Source organism: Sceloporus undulatus, chromosome 2 (genome assembly GCF_019175285.1).
Source record: "Sceloporus undulatus isolate JIND9_A2432 ecotype Alabama chromosome 2, SceUnd_v1.1, whole genome shotgun sequence".
NCBI lineage: Eukaryota > Metazoa > Chordata > Lepidosauria > Squamata > Phrynosomatidae > Sceloporus > Sceloporus undulatus.
Window position 1 is genome coordinate 73,105,170 of NC_056523.1, and position 12,257 is coordinate 73,117,426.

Here is a 12,257-nt window from a genome sequence, read left to right on the forward strand (position 1 = left end):
AGCTAGTAAATAAGTACAGTAATGCTAACATTATCAAAGGAAACTGGACATCAGTATTCATCGGTTCCACCCTTGTTCTGTCACTTGGCTGCAGTGTGTGGCCACAGACTGGTCAAGACTTTTGCTGCAGCTCCACTTTCTATTGTACAAAATGTGTTTATTTTTTATCTTACTCTTCCTAAAAGGGCAGGTTATAACATGTTTATGATCAAAGAAATAAAAACAGAGTCCGAAAATCATAAAGTGTAAAATATCAAGTCTTTCAGAAGCCAAACCTTATTAAAATCTCAACTGTCGTCCATTCCTCCCTCTCCACTTTCCAGAGCCATCTCATCATACACAGTTGCTAAAAGCCAACAAAAATATAATTGTTTTAGCATTTGTTTGAAAGATACTCTGTACTGGGTTTTAATGAATTTCAAAGGACACACAAAGAGAGGAAGTGTTACAAAATTGATGCCAGTTGTACTTTAAATTTTAAAGGGACATGAAGGAAGACATCATCTCCAAGGCTAATAGTCTAAGGTATGCAATGAGCAAAGATTTTTCAACAAACTCTCATCAGGTTCTGAAGGCATGCCATCAACCACTTCATGATTGGTAATATCAAAGGCCACTGAAAGTTGCAATAGGATCAACTGTTGTTGTGCGCTTTCAAGTTGTTTCTATCTTATGGTGACCCTAAGATGAAACTATCACAGAGTTTCCTTGGCAAGATTTGTGCAGAGGGTCTTCTTCTGAGCTTGGAAGAGTGTGACTTGCCCAGGGTCACCCAGTGTGTTTCCATGGTGGAGCATGGATTCAAACCCTTGTTTCCAAAGTCATAGTCCAACACTCAAACCACTACACCACACTGGTTCTCAATAGGGTCAGTAGGGCTTAATATATCATGTTATTTCTAGCACCATAGCAGCCTTCTTAGAGTAGGGTTACCATACCACCTGAATAGCCAAATTTTGCCCAGATTCTAGGCATGTCATCTCATGCCCATTTGCACCATCATTTGGCCTGCATTCCAAGCTTTCATTTGTAAAGAAGTAAATCTCTAGCCCTTGTAGAAGCCATAAGACAAAAGCTATAAAAGGAACAAGTCTACCCAGGAATTTCAGGAGTGACTTCCCTCACACCTGAAATTCTTGGGTAGATTTGTTCCTTGCAGAGCAAGAGGTGCAAGTGGTGGAATTCAAGAAAGTGCAAGAGTGGGAGTAAGAGATACAGGAGAGTGAGATGGGTGAGCAGCAGAGCAAAAGAGGGGCACACTGTGAGGCAAAGGAGGGAGGAGGAGGAGAGAGATGGGAGAGGGAACAGGATGACCGACAGCATGCAAGAAGCAAGGGAGAAATGTGTTCAAACACTTCGAGGGGAGGTTAGGGAGGGCTGGGAGCAGGAGAGATGGAAGAATGAGCAGTGCAAGGGGTTGCAAACAAGAAGCAAATAAATGGTGTGCCAGAGGGCATGAGATGAGGGAGGAGGAGAGATGGGAGAACAAGTGATATGAGTTGTGGATCACAAGAAGCAAGCCAGGATGCACCGTGAGGATCCAGTGCAAGGTAGGGAAGGGAGTAAGAAAGATAAGAGAGGGAGTACTGTTAGCTGGAAAAGACAAAGAAGCAAATGAGTGCACAGCAAGGGCACAAAATGGGGTAGAGAAGGGAGTACGAAGCAAGGAGTGTGAAAGGCAGGAAGGGACAGTGAGAGGGCAGGGTGCAAGGAGCAAGAAAGAGGCAAACATAATAAGGGGCAAGGGAAGGAGAAGAGGTAAGAGAAGGGGGTAGGAGGTGCTGCAACAGAGTGAAAAGAACAAGAGAGGAGGGCATGGCAAAGTCCAGAAAGGAAAGAGTGGGAATGCAGCAAGTTAAGAGCAAAGTGACAGAAGTTAAGTAGTAGCAGCAGAACTCTTTCAAGAGGAGACAAATGGTACAATTTATTAATCCTGTGCTCAACACCTTAAGGAGCCACCTCATAGTGCTACTCTGAAGAAAGAAGGAGCTGGGGAAAGGCAAAAGGAGAGGATAGACAGAAGCTTATGAAGATAGATGCTTGGTATGAATCTTTAGATTTGGGGAAATTGAATCCAAACAATGATAAAGAAAGGATATTTTTTATAAACTAATTCCACATTTATTTGTTTTAGGAATATGGTATACATATTTGAACTGTTTATTCACACTTATGTCCTACTGAGTTAAATGTGTACAAGAGAGGAATATCATTTATCTCTACAATGTAAATTCTTCCGGGAAACAAAACAGCAACTACAGTGGCAAGGATGTAGAAAGAATACATGTCAAAGAGAAGTTCAAGGATGGTGTAAAGGATGGGGAACAGATCTCCCACATTTGATTGGCACTTTTTTTTCCTTACACCAAGGAATACCTTTTAAAGTTTTCAGGGGAGTAACTATGTTATGTTTTACAGCAAAACAACAAGACCTAGGACCTACACTTACTTATCCAACAGTATCTACCCTGAAATACTACGTTTTTATTTGGCATGAGCTTTTATGGACAACTCAATCATGGTGGATTGCTCCTCCATGCCATCCCCAGAATATGAATACCCACAGCTTTGGTGGGAGGATGCAATTACTGAGGTAAGAGGGAATGGAAACTTTTAAAGTACAAACATTTATCATTACCTTAACTGCCATTGACAAACAATAATTGGGTGGGAGCTCAGATGTCTTATCATACATAAGCTGCTTTGCCTGTACATTTGATGAAAAAATAGAGAAGTGAAAGACAGTTAAAGCAGACTATTTTCTGCTTATAATAAATATTTTATTATCTCTGAAGGAAATCGGACCATGCTTTCCTCATTCATTTATTGTTTATCTTTACCTTCCTCTGCATCTTTCCTGTGAATCAGATAACAGTTAGTCTCAAGGGCTTCCTGTGATATTTTCATGGAACAGTGTAAAAATGATGGCAAAATAAATAAATAAATAGTGATCTGGTGAGAATACCACTGGAAGTATCTGTTCATGGCCAAACATTAATATTATGGTTGTTCTTTCATTTGCACTCCACTACAAATGTACATGTCCACTTCATATGGTCTCTCTATTAACCCCCCCTAGCAATCCTGTAAAGTACATTTGCTGAGAGGTAATGGTGGTCCATAGTCACAAGGTACATTCCACGACCAAGCAGAGATTTGAATCCAGGTCTCCATGTTCTAAGTCCAGCACTTTAAACATATTGATATTAATTTTTTTATAACTTTTGTAAATTAATATTTTAACTGGACCTTTATTACATTATTGTAAGACACCTTGCATCCCATTTTGGGAGAAATGTGGGATATAAAATAACTAAATAAATAATTCTGAATTGGTTTTCTCATATCATTTGTACCTGTAAAAACTGGTTTGTCTGAAACCAGTTGCAACAATTAATGTGCCTAATTTGCATAACTAGCATATAAATTAGAGTAATTTGCATAACATGCAAAGAGATTCCTAGATTTGAAGAAGTGGAATAGGGCAACCCTATTTTAAACTGCATCTGTATTGTAGAAGTAATTCAGTTTGACACAACTTTAACTGCCATGGCACAGTGCTATGGAATTCTGAGGACTGTAGTTTGTTGTGGCACCAGAGCTTAGCTACCCACACATCGCGTATCTTATCTTTCTGAAGGGAGATGTTACTGATACAAGCTTCTCCAGATATTTTATGCATAATGGTATAATAACAAAGTAGTTATTATTCTTCAGTGTGGCTAATTTGTTTAATTCATGCCTGCTTTTGTATATTGTTGAATTTATATGTTTTGTTCTACAGTTATTGACTCATTCACATATTAAATCAATACTTTTCTTGAGACTGGTATACTCATTGCTAGAGTTGAAATGTTCATCATCATCATCATCTATTACTATCAACAGATCCAACAGATCAAATAGATAACCAAACACGAAATTAAAAACAACATCCAAAAGGAATAAATAGTACAGTAAAAACAGTAAAATGATTCCTATCAGCCTTATCTAAAACACATAGAGAGCTTTAATCCTCTTTGCCTCTGAAAGAAATTTTGCAACAGCCAATGTTACATTTATGGACTTATCCTCCACCAAGATCCTGATATAAAATTAGGCAAAACATCCAACAAATTTTCTCCGTAGTGGAATAATCAGATTCTGGCACGCCTCATTGTAAAAGCTACAAGACAAAAAAAAATATGCTTCATTGACTCAACGTATTTTTTGAAAGTACTATTATTCCAACATACTTTAGTCATGTAAGCCGCCTTGATTGCTGCAGCAGAAAGGAGGGATATAAGAATAAAGTTTATTTATTTATTCTACTTCTATATTATTACAATGGTACTGTCTCTCAAAATAAGGGATCCTAGCAAATCTGCCTTGGAACAGTTTTGGTGGGGATACTGTTTCCCAGGCCAGGAGAAGTGCCACAGTTGTCTATGATACCCACCTTCAACCAACAGTAGGACCAGCACAGGACTAACTTGAACCATGAATGCCTGTACGCATACTTGAAGATATGTTTCCTCAGGAAAGACCATAGCAGTGGAGCTGGTTTGTGGAGCAACAACACTCCATGCAGAAGGTCCAAGGTTCAATCCCTGTAAAGATTCAGTGCCTGAATTATGAGATAAAATGTCTGTGTGTGTGCACATGCACGTGTGTGTGTGTGTGTGAGAGAGAGAGAGAGAGAGAGAGACAGAGACAGAGAGAGACAAAGAGAGAGAGTCTTCTAGAACATGGCAACATAGCCCGAAAAACCAATAAAAAACTAGAGAGAGAGAGAGAGAGATTGTTCGTTCCGTGACATCTCCAGATAAACTAAGAGTACTGCAGCAACTCACTCACAAATCATAAGGCTGCGAATTCAATACCAGTCAGGGGCTCAAGCTTGACCCAGGCTTGTATCCTTCCAAGGTCACTAAAATGAATACCCAGATTGTTGGAGGCAATTAGCTTACTGTTGTAAACCGCTTAGAGACTGCTTAGGTGGCATGAAGAGGTATATAAATGAAGCTGCTGTTGCTATAATCCTTCTGGTCACTATAGACAGTCCATGTCTATAATATTTAGCTAGATCGACCACGGGCCTGACTCTCCCTAAGCTCCTAACTTTCAATCCTCTCATTTTTTATCATTTTTGCATTTCTACCTGTGAGTTTTAACAATCCTCCATTCACTTTCACAAAGACCTGATGGGTTATTTTTCTTTCAACCCTCCCTTCCCTTTCTCATGCCAGTTTCATCTTGCTGCTCACATTCTGTTACCCTCAGTTGTCAACACCTCCTTTCTCCATCATTCCACCTTGACTGTCTCTTGTTCCTTTGTCTGGTTTTTACATGGGTTTTTTTTTATTATTGCCTTCCATTTTTAAATGGCTTGCTAAGTTGCTTGTCCAGGAACAGAGCTGATCCATTTGAACCAAATCCCTTTCTCTGAAAAAGCAACCAGAGCCTGCATTTCATCTCCAACATAGGGACTGTTTGAAGAGATGCCTTTCTTATAAGCCCCTTTGCCTCTACTGTGAATCCCGCAGGGACAAAGAAGCCGAAAGGGGGTCTCCTTCGCTCAGCTTGCCTGACCTACGACTCTCATTAAGAGAATCTTTTCAAACCAGACGCTGCAAAAAATGTCTTGCTTGCGCCTGAGTTGCTTGGGGGAGGTGGAGGGGAGCTATTTGGAGAAGCTGTCTCCATGGCAACACATATTCCCATCAGAAAATGTGCACAGGTCACCTGTTTCTATGAAAGTTTCTCTCTTGTTTTCTTTCCCTGCCTCTCCAACAGGTGCCAGGGGAGCAGATGCTGTTTGCCACACCAGCCAGGAGAGGCGAGAACGTTTCCAATTCAGGAGTGATGCCTCAAGAAGACTGACCTCCTGCAGTCTCGGAAGTCTGCAAATGTCTGCCTGGCATGTGAACAGAAATGGAACAGAGTTCCCAGTGGTCCACCTTACAGGCAAGGAACAAGAGCTTGACACTTTGGAGGACGCAGGTGCAAACCTGGGTGAAATGACAAGCGTAAAGGGGCTGACGCGGTGACAAGCCTGTTCTCTAGCTGCCCTGTCAAACTGACACATATTTTAAAAAGCAACTGAAGGAAAGAAGGAGATGGAATTTCACACCAGAGACAAGAACAGGGTGACCAAACGTCCTCCTTTTCCAGGACACATCCTACATTTTGTGCTTCTGTCTGGGAGGAATTCCAAAATGTTCTCCATTTCAAGCATGACTAAGAAGAGTTCTATAAATATATTGCAAGCCAACAAAGCATTTTTAACATAGATACGTTCATCAGAAAAATATGGTTAAGTACATAATAAAATATAGTATAGGTAATACAGTGGAATGCGGTGGCCTAGTGGTTAAGATGCCAATTCAGATAATCGGAAGGTCGGAAGGTTGGCAGTTCAAGGCCTAGGTGCCATGTGATGGGGTGAGCTCCTGTCACTAGTCCCAGCTTCTGCCAACCTAGCAGTTCGAAAGCATGCAAATGAAAGTAGATGGATAGGTACCACTCCAGTGGGAAGGTAACCAGCGTTCGGTTTAGTCATGCTGGCCAAGTGTCTGCTGGAGTAGTCGTCAGACAGTGCTGGCTCTTCACCTTAGAAACGGAGATGAGCACCGCCCCTACAGGCGGTAACAACTAGATATTCATGTCACAGAAAAACCTATACTTTTGACCTTTATAGGCAATAGGGCTGTAAATAAACCATACAAAATGAATTTATATTTATATTAGTGTTTCTAGCTTTTATTTTGTAATATCTGATATTTTTCTTGAAGTCCTACATTTTGCAGTGCCTTGCGGTTAAGACCTCTGGTCACCCTGAACAAGAAGCACTGGCAGAACTGGCTGCTCTGGAAAAAAGAAGATTGCAGGTGGACAGTTCTTCCAAGATGGCTCCCCTCTTCTTCCCCAACCAACAGAGGCATGAAAACTACTTGTATTTTCTTTCTTATACCATATATGTCCACAGACATGATAAAAATCAACAATCCCTTTCTAAAAAGAATCCAAAAGAAAGTCATATTTTCATTTCTCAAAGACACTGTAAAGCAGGGGTAGGCAACCTTTTTGAGCCGGGGGCCGGGTTGCTGTCCCTCAGACAACTGGGGGGCCGAAGCCAAAAAATAAATAATTAAATTTTTTTTAAAAAATAATCCAGGACAAATGTAGGACAAAATTTTCAAATGGAAGATACTTTTTTTTTAAAAAAATGGAGGACACGCGAAAAAATTTGCTGATTTTTTAAAAAATGTTAATATAAATGCATGTTTCTGAGACTTCTATAGACAATTGCCCCCCAAAGCCCCCGGTGGCAATCGGCGGCAGGACCAGGCTGGGGCTGGTCCCAAGGCCTTGCCGGGCCACGGGCCGCAGGTTGCCTACCCCTGCTGTAAAGGATCAGACATAACACTCCCATTTACCATTTTCCTACTTACTTAATATGTTTATTTGTTTCACTATTAATCTGTTAACCAGTGTAAATACTTTAGCAAAAAGGTAGTACTATATATATATATATATATATATATATACGGTGTAACCAAACTCCAAAAATCCATATCAATAGCAGGAGTGTTTCTAGAGGGGATGCAGAGGTGCGAACTGCACCGGGTGACACCTCAGAGGGGGATGTCTGCCTTCTGTTGTAGAGTGTATTGCCAAGTCTTTCCACAGGTAGACAAGGACTCCCAGAGATTGAAGGTCCCGGGAAAAGATTTTGTCTACACCCACACAAAAGCAACAAGGAACCCAGCTGGAATGATGTCAGCATCCCACAGCAAACTCCTGGAGGCCTCTGCCATTGCCGAATGGCACCTGGGCCCCTTCAGGACTTGCAAACAAGGCAGGTAGACTGGAACAACCTGGGACTCTGAAAGACCCTTTGGGTTCTCCAGTTCACCAGCCATTGGCAACAAGTAGATAGGAGCCTTTCTCTTCCACAACAGCTCAATCTCCACCTCAGGGAACATTGCCTCTGAGCCTGAAAATTACAACTTGCATTACCACAACGGGGTGTCACCAATTCTAATGACACCACTGTCAACATGGAAAATAAAGTACTAAAGATAGTGAAAATCTGTGGCAGAAGTGGAAAAGATGGGTTTGCCAAGCCAGACAAAACTTCAATCTGTTTCCCTATTCAACAGGCAGAAGATAAGACCGCGTAAAGGTGGAGTGGGGGGAGCTACAAAAGTACTGTCAAGTATGAGAGAGACTCATTCTGTTATGTGTGTCTCTCATATTTGACTTTACTTGACTTAAAAAGTATGACCACTTATGGAAAAGACTAGCTACACTAAGCTGATGATGTAGGAGACAGATGTGCAGCAGGAAGAAATTACCATTCTGTTGAACAGTCATCAACAAGTGGCCAGGCTCTCACTATTTATATCAAATGTGTTCACTACAGAAGCTTTAGCCTGTCTACCAGACAGAGAAGCTGAGGTTCTAGACTCCTATTTCATTCTGTGTTTGAAAAGTGATTTAAGCACACAATGACTGGACAGCTTTAGACCACCAGTTTCTCCAAGCAAGTTCTGGAGCTATTCTATAGAGCAGAGATAATGCATATTACATGACTTGGAATTTTTAGAAGTCTGGGTAATCAGCTGCCTTGGATTTGTCCAACGCTAGTATTTTCTTCAGGAAGGTGATGTAGAAAACTAGAAGGTGGTGAAGAAAACACTCCTAAAACAACAAATAGTCTTTTCCTCAGTCGTTAATCTCTACTTCATTCATTACTATCATGGTTGGATGAACAGGATAACGCTCAGATCCACACACACAGGACCATGTAGCTAGTTTCAGTCATTCTTTCTCACACATATAATTTCAAAAGTCTGTGTTTCGGTGGTACATCTATAAAATGCAGAAAACATACCACTTTTCTTTAATATTTACTGAAGGACAGGTGTCAAATGACAAACAGCTGACTAAAAGACTCCAATATGTTTCACCCAAAAACCTCTACTATGCCCCACAGAGTGGTTATGTCACATCAGTCTCAACCTGTCTCACTCTTTCCTATTCTCATCTTGTGCTGCCTCACAGAACTCAGTGACTGAAATCTGCTGGAAAAAATCCAGTTTCAGTTCCCAAGAGAAGTATACAGGCACACACAAAGCAATCATAAGCTTGGTAAACATTTATCTGAGATCCCTGTCTTGCTGCTTAAAAGAGAGAAGTTTCAGCTAAAATAAAAAATAATTTTTTTCATTCAGTTTGAAAAAAAAGACAAACAACCTGGGTTTTGCATTTATTTTTAAAACTCTAGAAAAGCAGCTCCCATTAAAAAGCTACCAGGTGCTCCTAGCACAATCCGTAGCTCTCTTTTTAGCTTTAATGTTTTCACTGTTTGTGTGACAGATGCGCTCTCCAGGACCTTTCCTAGAGCATCAAAATGTCATCTCTGCACCATAAAGCAAACGTACATTTAGCAAATTACTTTGTTTTCCTTCTTCCCCTATCTACCATCTATGTTATCTAACACAAAGTACCGCAAAGCTTGAAGATTTACCCAATCAGAGACAAAAACACAAGTAGTTGAATGCTACAATTGCATCCAGTCACTTTGCAAACCCAGAAATTTTGTCTGTTAAGAGTATTATAGGACCACCTGCCCAAAGGAAGACAAAACTACTAACACAGAAATATACCAGGCTTCAACATTGTCCATATTTCTGCCATCATCTAAAACCTACACTTCAAATCAATCCACCTTCAAGCAAAAGATATCCAAGGTGCTTACAGCATGAGCTCCAGCACAGATCATGGAGTCATGTGCTAATGCTCAATCATTAAGTCTCAGAATAGCACCAAGCAGAATAGAGCCATATTTCAGAGATTTCCATAAGGATGGGATTGTTAGCCAACATTTGGCATTAACAAGTATGCCAAAGGAATAAACAAAAATATTTGCAACCAAATGCATCTTTTCAGTAAGCAAGGTAATTATATCTGAACTGCTACCATTTTAGATCCAGCTGCAAATCACAAGGCGAATAATTTGGACTCACTGTAATTTTTGCTCTTCCATGGGTGTCTTCCTACAAATGGCTGGATAGGGAATTATAAATGAATTTCCACATTATCAGAAGATATTATGTATTTTCTGTATACATACCACTATGTTTTGTTCACTCCAGTGCCCTTAATGCTGTTCTGATAGGTGAGATTTTCATACAGGCTCAAGCTAAAGGGAGGGATGTTTTAACAATGAAATAAATAAAATTAAACCCTAAAATCTGCCTAAGTTGCTGATGTCAGTGACCTAAAGAATTTTTTTTAAAAAATTATTAGTATAATCACAATATATTGTGTAATTGTTGCTGTTCTGTGCCTTCATATTGACTCCAGCTTATGGCAAGCTTCACTTGGGGGTGGTTCACACTGGCAAAATAAAGCAGCTTCAAAATGACTTGAAGCCAAGCTGTTTAGACATCATACGACACAAAGCCACACTCCAGGCCTAAAAACTCGAGCAAAAAAGAAGCTCTGGCACTACACCTCAACTCAGAAAATGTATATAATCAACATGGCGTGAATTCAGGAATCAAGAAAAGCAGAAATGCCAAGTATGACAAACATCGCAGGTCGCCAACAATGCAACAGATGTAATTACAACATACCCAAACCAGACAGTCCAACACGGGGGCATGGGGAGAAGGGGGGGTAAAGAGGGTACATGAAAGGCCTCCATGAGTCTGTTTTGCCAGTGTGTCACTGGATACACCAATACACTGAACAGTTTGCACATGCAACTGTGTGGTCGGTCACAGGGAGTGTCCAATGGGATGGCAGCTGGGTGGAAGGAGGGAGGTAGCTGGCTGTCAATTTGAAGGCACAGAACAGCAACAATTACACAATATATTGCATAGTGTTCATGCAATGGTATACATGCATGGTGGGGGGATGGGGGAAATAACTGGGCGCTACAGCTTCAAGCTGCCTAGTGCAGACAGCCTTCAGAGTTGGACAAGCATGCAGTGGGGCTTCCTCCTTGCTTTTGTAAAAACTAGAATCAGCCTAGTTTTCCTGCCCATCTGTTTTTCCTGCCCTCAGAGTCTTTTTGGCAAGATTTATTCAAAAGAGGTTTGATTTTCCCTTTTCTTAATGCTGAGAAAGTATAATTTGCCCAGGATCACCCTATGGGTTTAAATGATTGTGCAGAGAGAGATTCAATGCCTTACATCAGTAGTACTCAGACTTTTTACCCTTGCCCCCCCCCTACATTTATATGCAGATGTTGCACCCCTCCCTACTCGACATAGTACAGTATATGAATAAAAATATTTTGTTAGTGTGCATATTTTCATTTGCACATTGATGTATATTCATATTTTAACACTGTATAAGAAAAACATCATTCAACAAATTAGAACAGTTTTATTTAAATTAATTCAATATTCAGCTCAACACATGTGTAAATTTTATACATAAAAAAGTTTGGGAAAAGGAGGAAGAGGAGGAGGAAGGATCAGAACCTTCAAGTCTTGCACCTGTCCCCCCCCCCCCAAAAAAAACAACATTGGGGGTCCCGTCCCACTTTTGAGAACCACTGCCTTACATAAATGTTTTCCTGGTAGATAAATAATAATAATAATAATAATAATAATAATAACAACAACAACAACAACAATAAAATATTTATTTATATCCTGCCTCTTCCGTTTGGGGATCGAGGCGGGTAACAACAAAGTTTATGATACACAATATAAAAACAATAAAACTCACAAAACCCTGACCTAACCCTCCCTCCCAAACTATAAAATTAGATAGTTTTTATAAATAATTTTGGGAGAATAAATACATGGGCACATGGTTTAAAACATTTTATTCATCATTTTAAGAGAAATATATTCCAATCCAAGGTGTTGTTTTTTAAAAAAATCAGTTTTTTCCAGGAATAAAAATGGGGTGAAATCCTATTTCCCTCCCCCTCCCCTGCCAATTTCCTCCCATTTTCCCCCAAGCCATTTTATCTCTCGTGAAGTGCATAGCTACAGAGTTGTACCATCCGGGTAAAGGATCTCCGAATATGATTCGATTGTGATCAATGTCTCTCTATCCGCCCAATTTTCCCCAATTTTTCTCCTATTATATTTTAGTGTTTTTAAATTGTGATTATCTTATACTGTAGTTTTATAATTGGGATGGGGGGTTGAGAAGGGATTAATTTTGAATTTTATTGTATTTCTAATGAATTTTTACTGTTGTAACCTGCCGGGATTCCTCGTGATTGGGCGAGCTATAAATAAATC

The 12,257-nt window shown here is 40.1% G+C and overlaps 1 protein-coding gene and 1 long non-coding RNA gene across 5 annotated transcripts in view; one reads left to right on the forward strand and one right to left on the reverse strand.

The window, feature by feature from the left end:
• Nucleotides 1-12,257, reverse strand: part of TEX264 (testis expressed 264, ER-phagy receptor) — a 229,785-nt gene that overhangs the window by 137,625 nt on the left and 79,903 nt on the right. The window lies entirely within an intron of this gene.
• LOC121921751 lies at nucleotides 1,924-6,402 on the forward strand. Its single transcript, XR_006102035.1, has 3 exons — nucleotides 1,924-2,043; nucleotides 2,419-2,593; nucleotides 5,776-6,402. It is a non-coding gene; the product is annotated as an uncharacterized LOC121921751 (long non-coding RNA).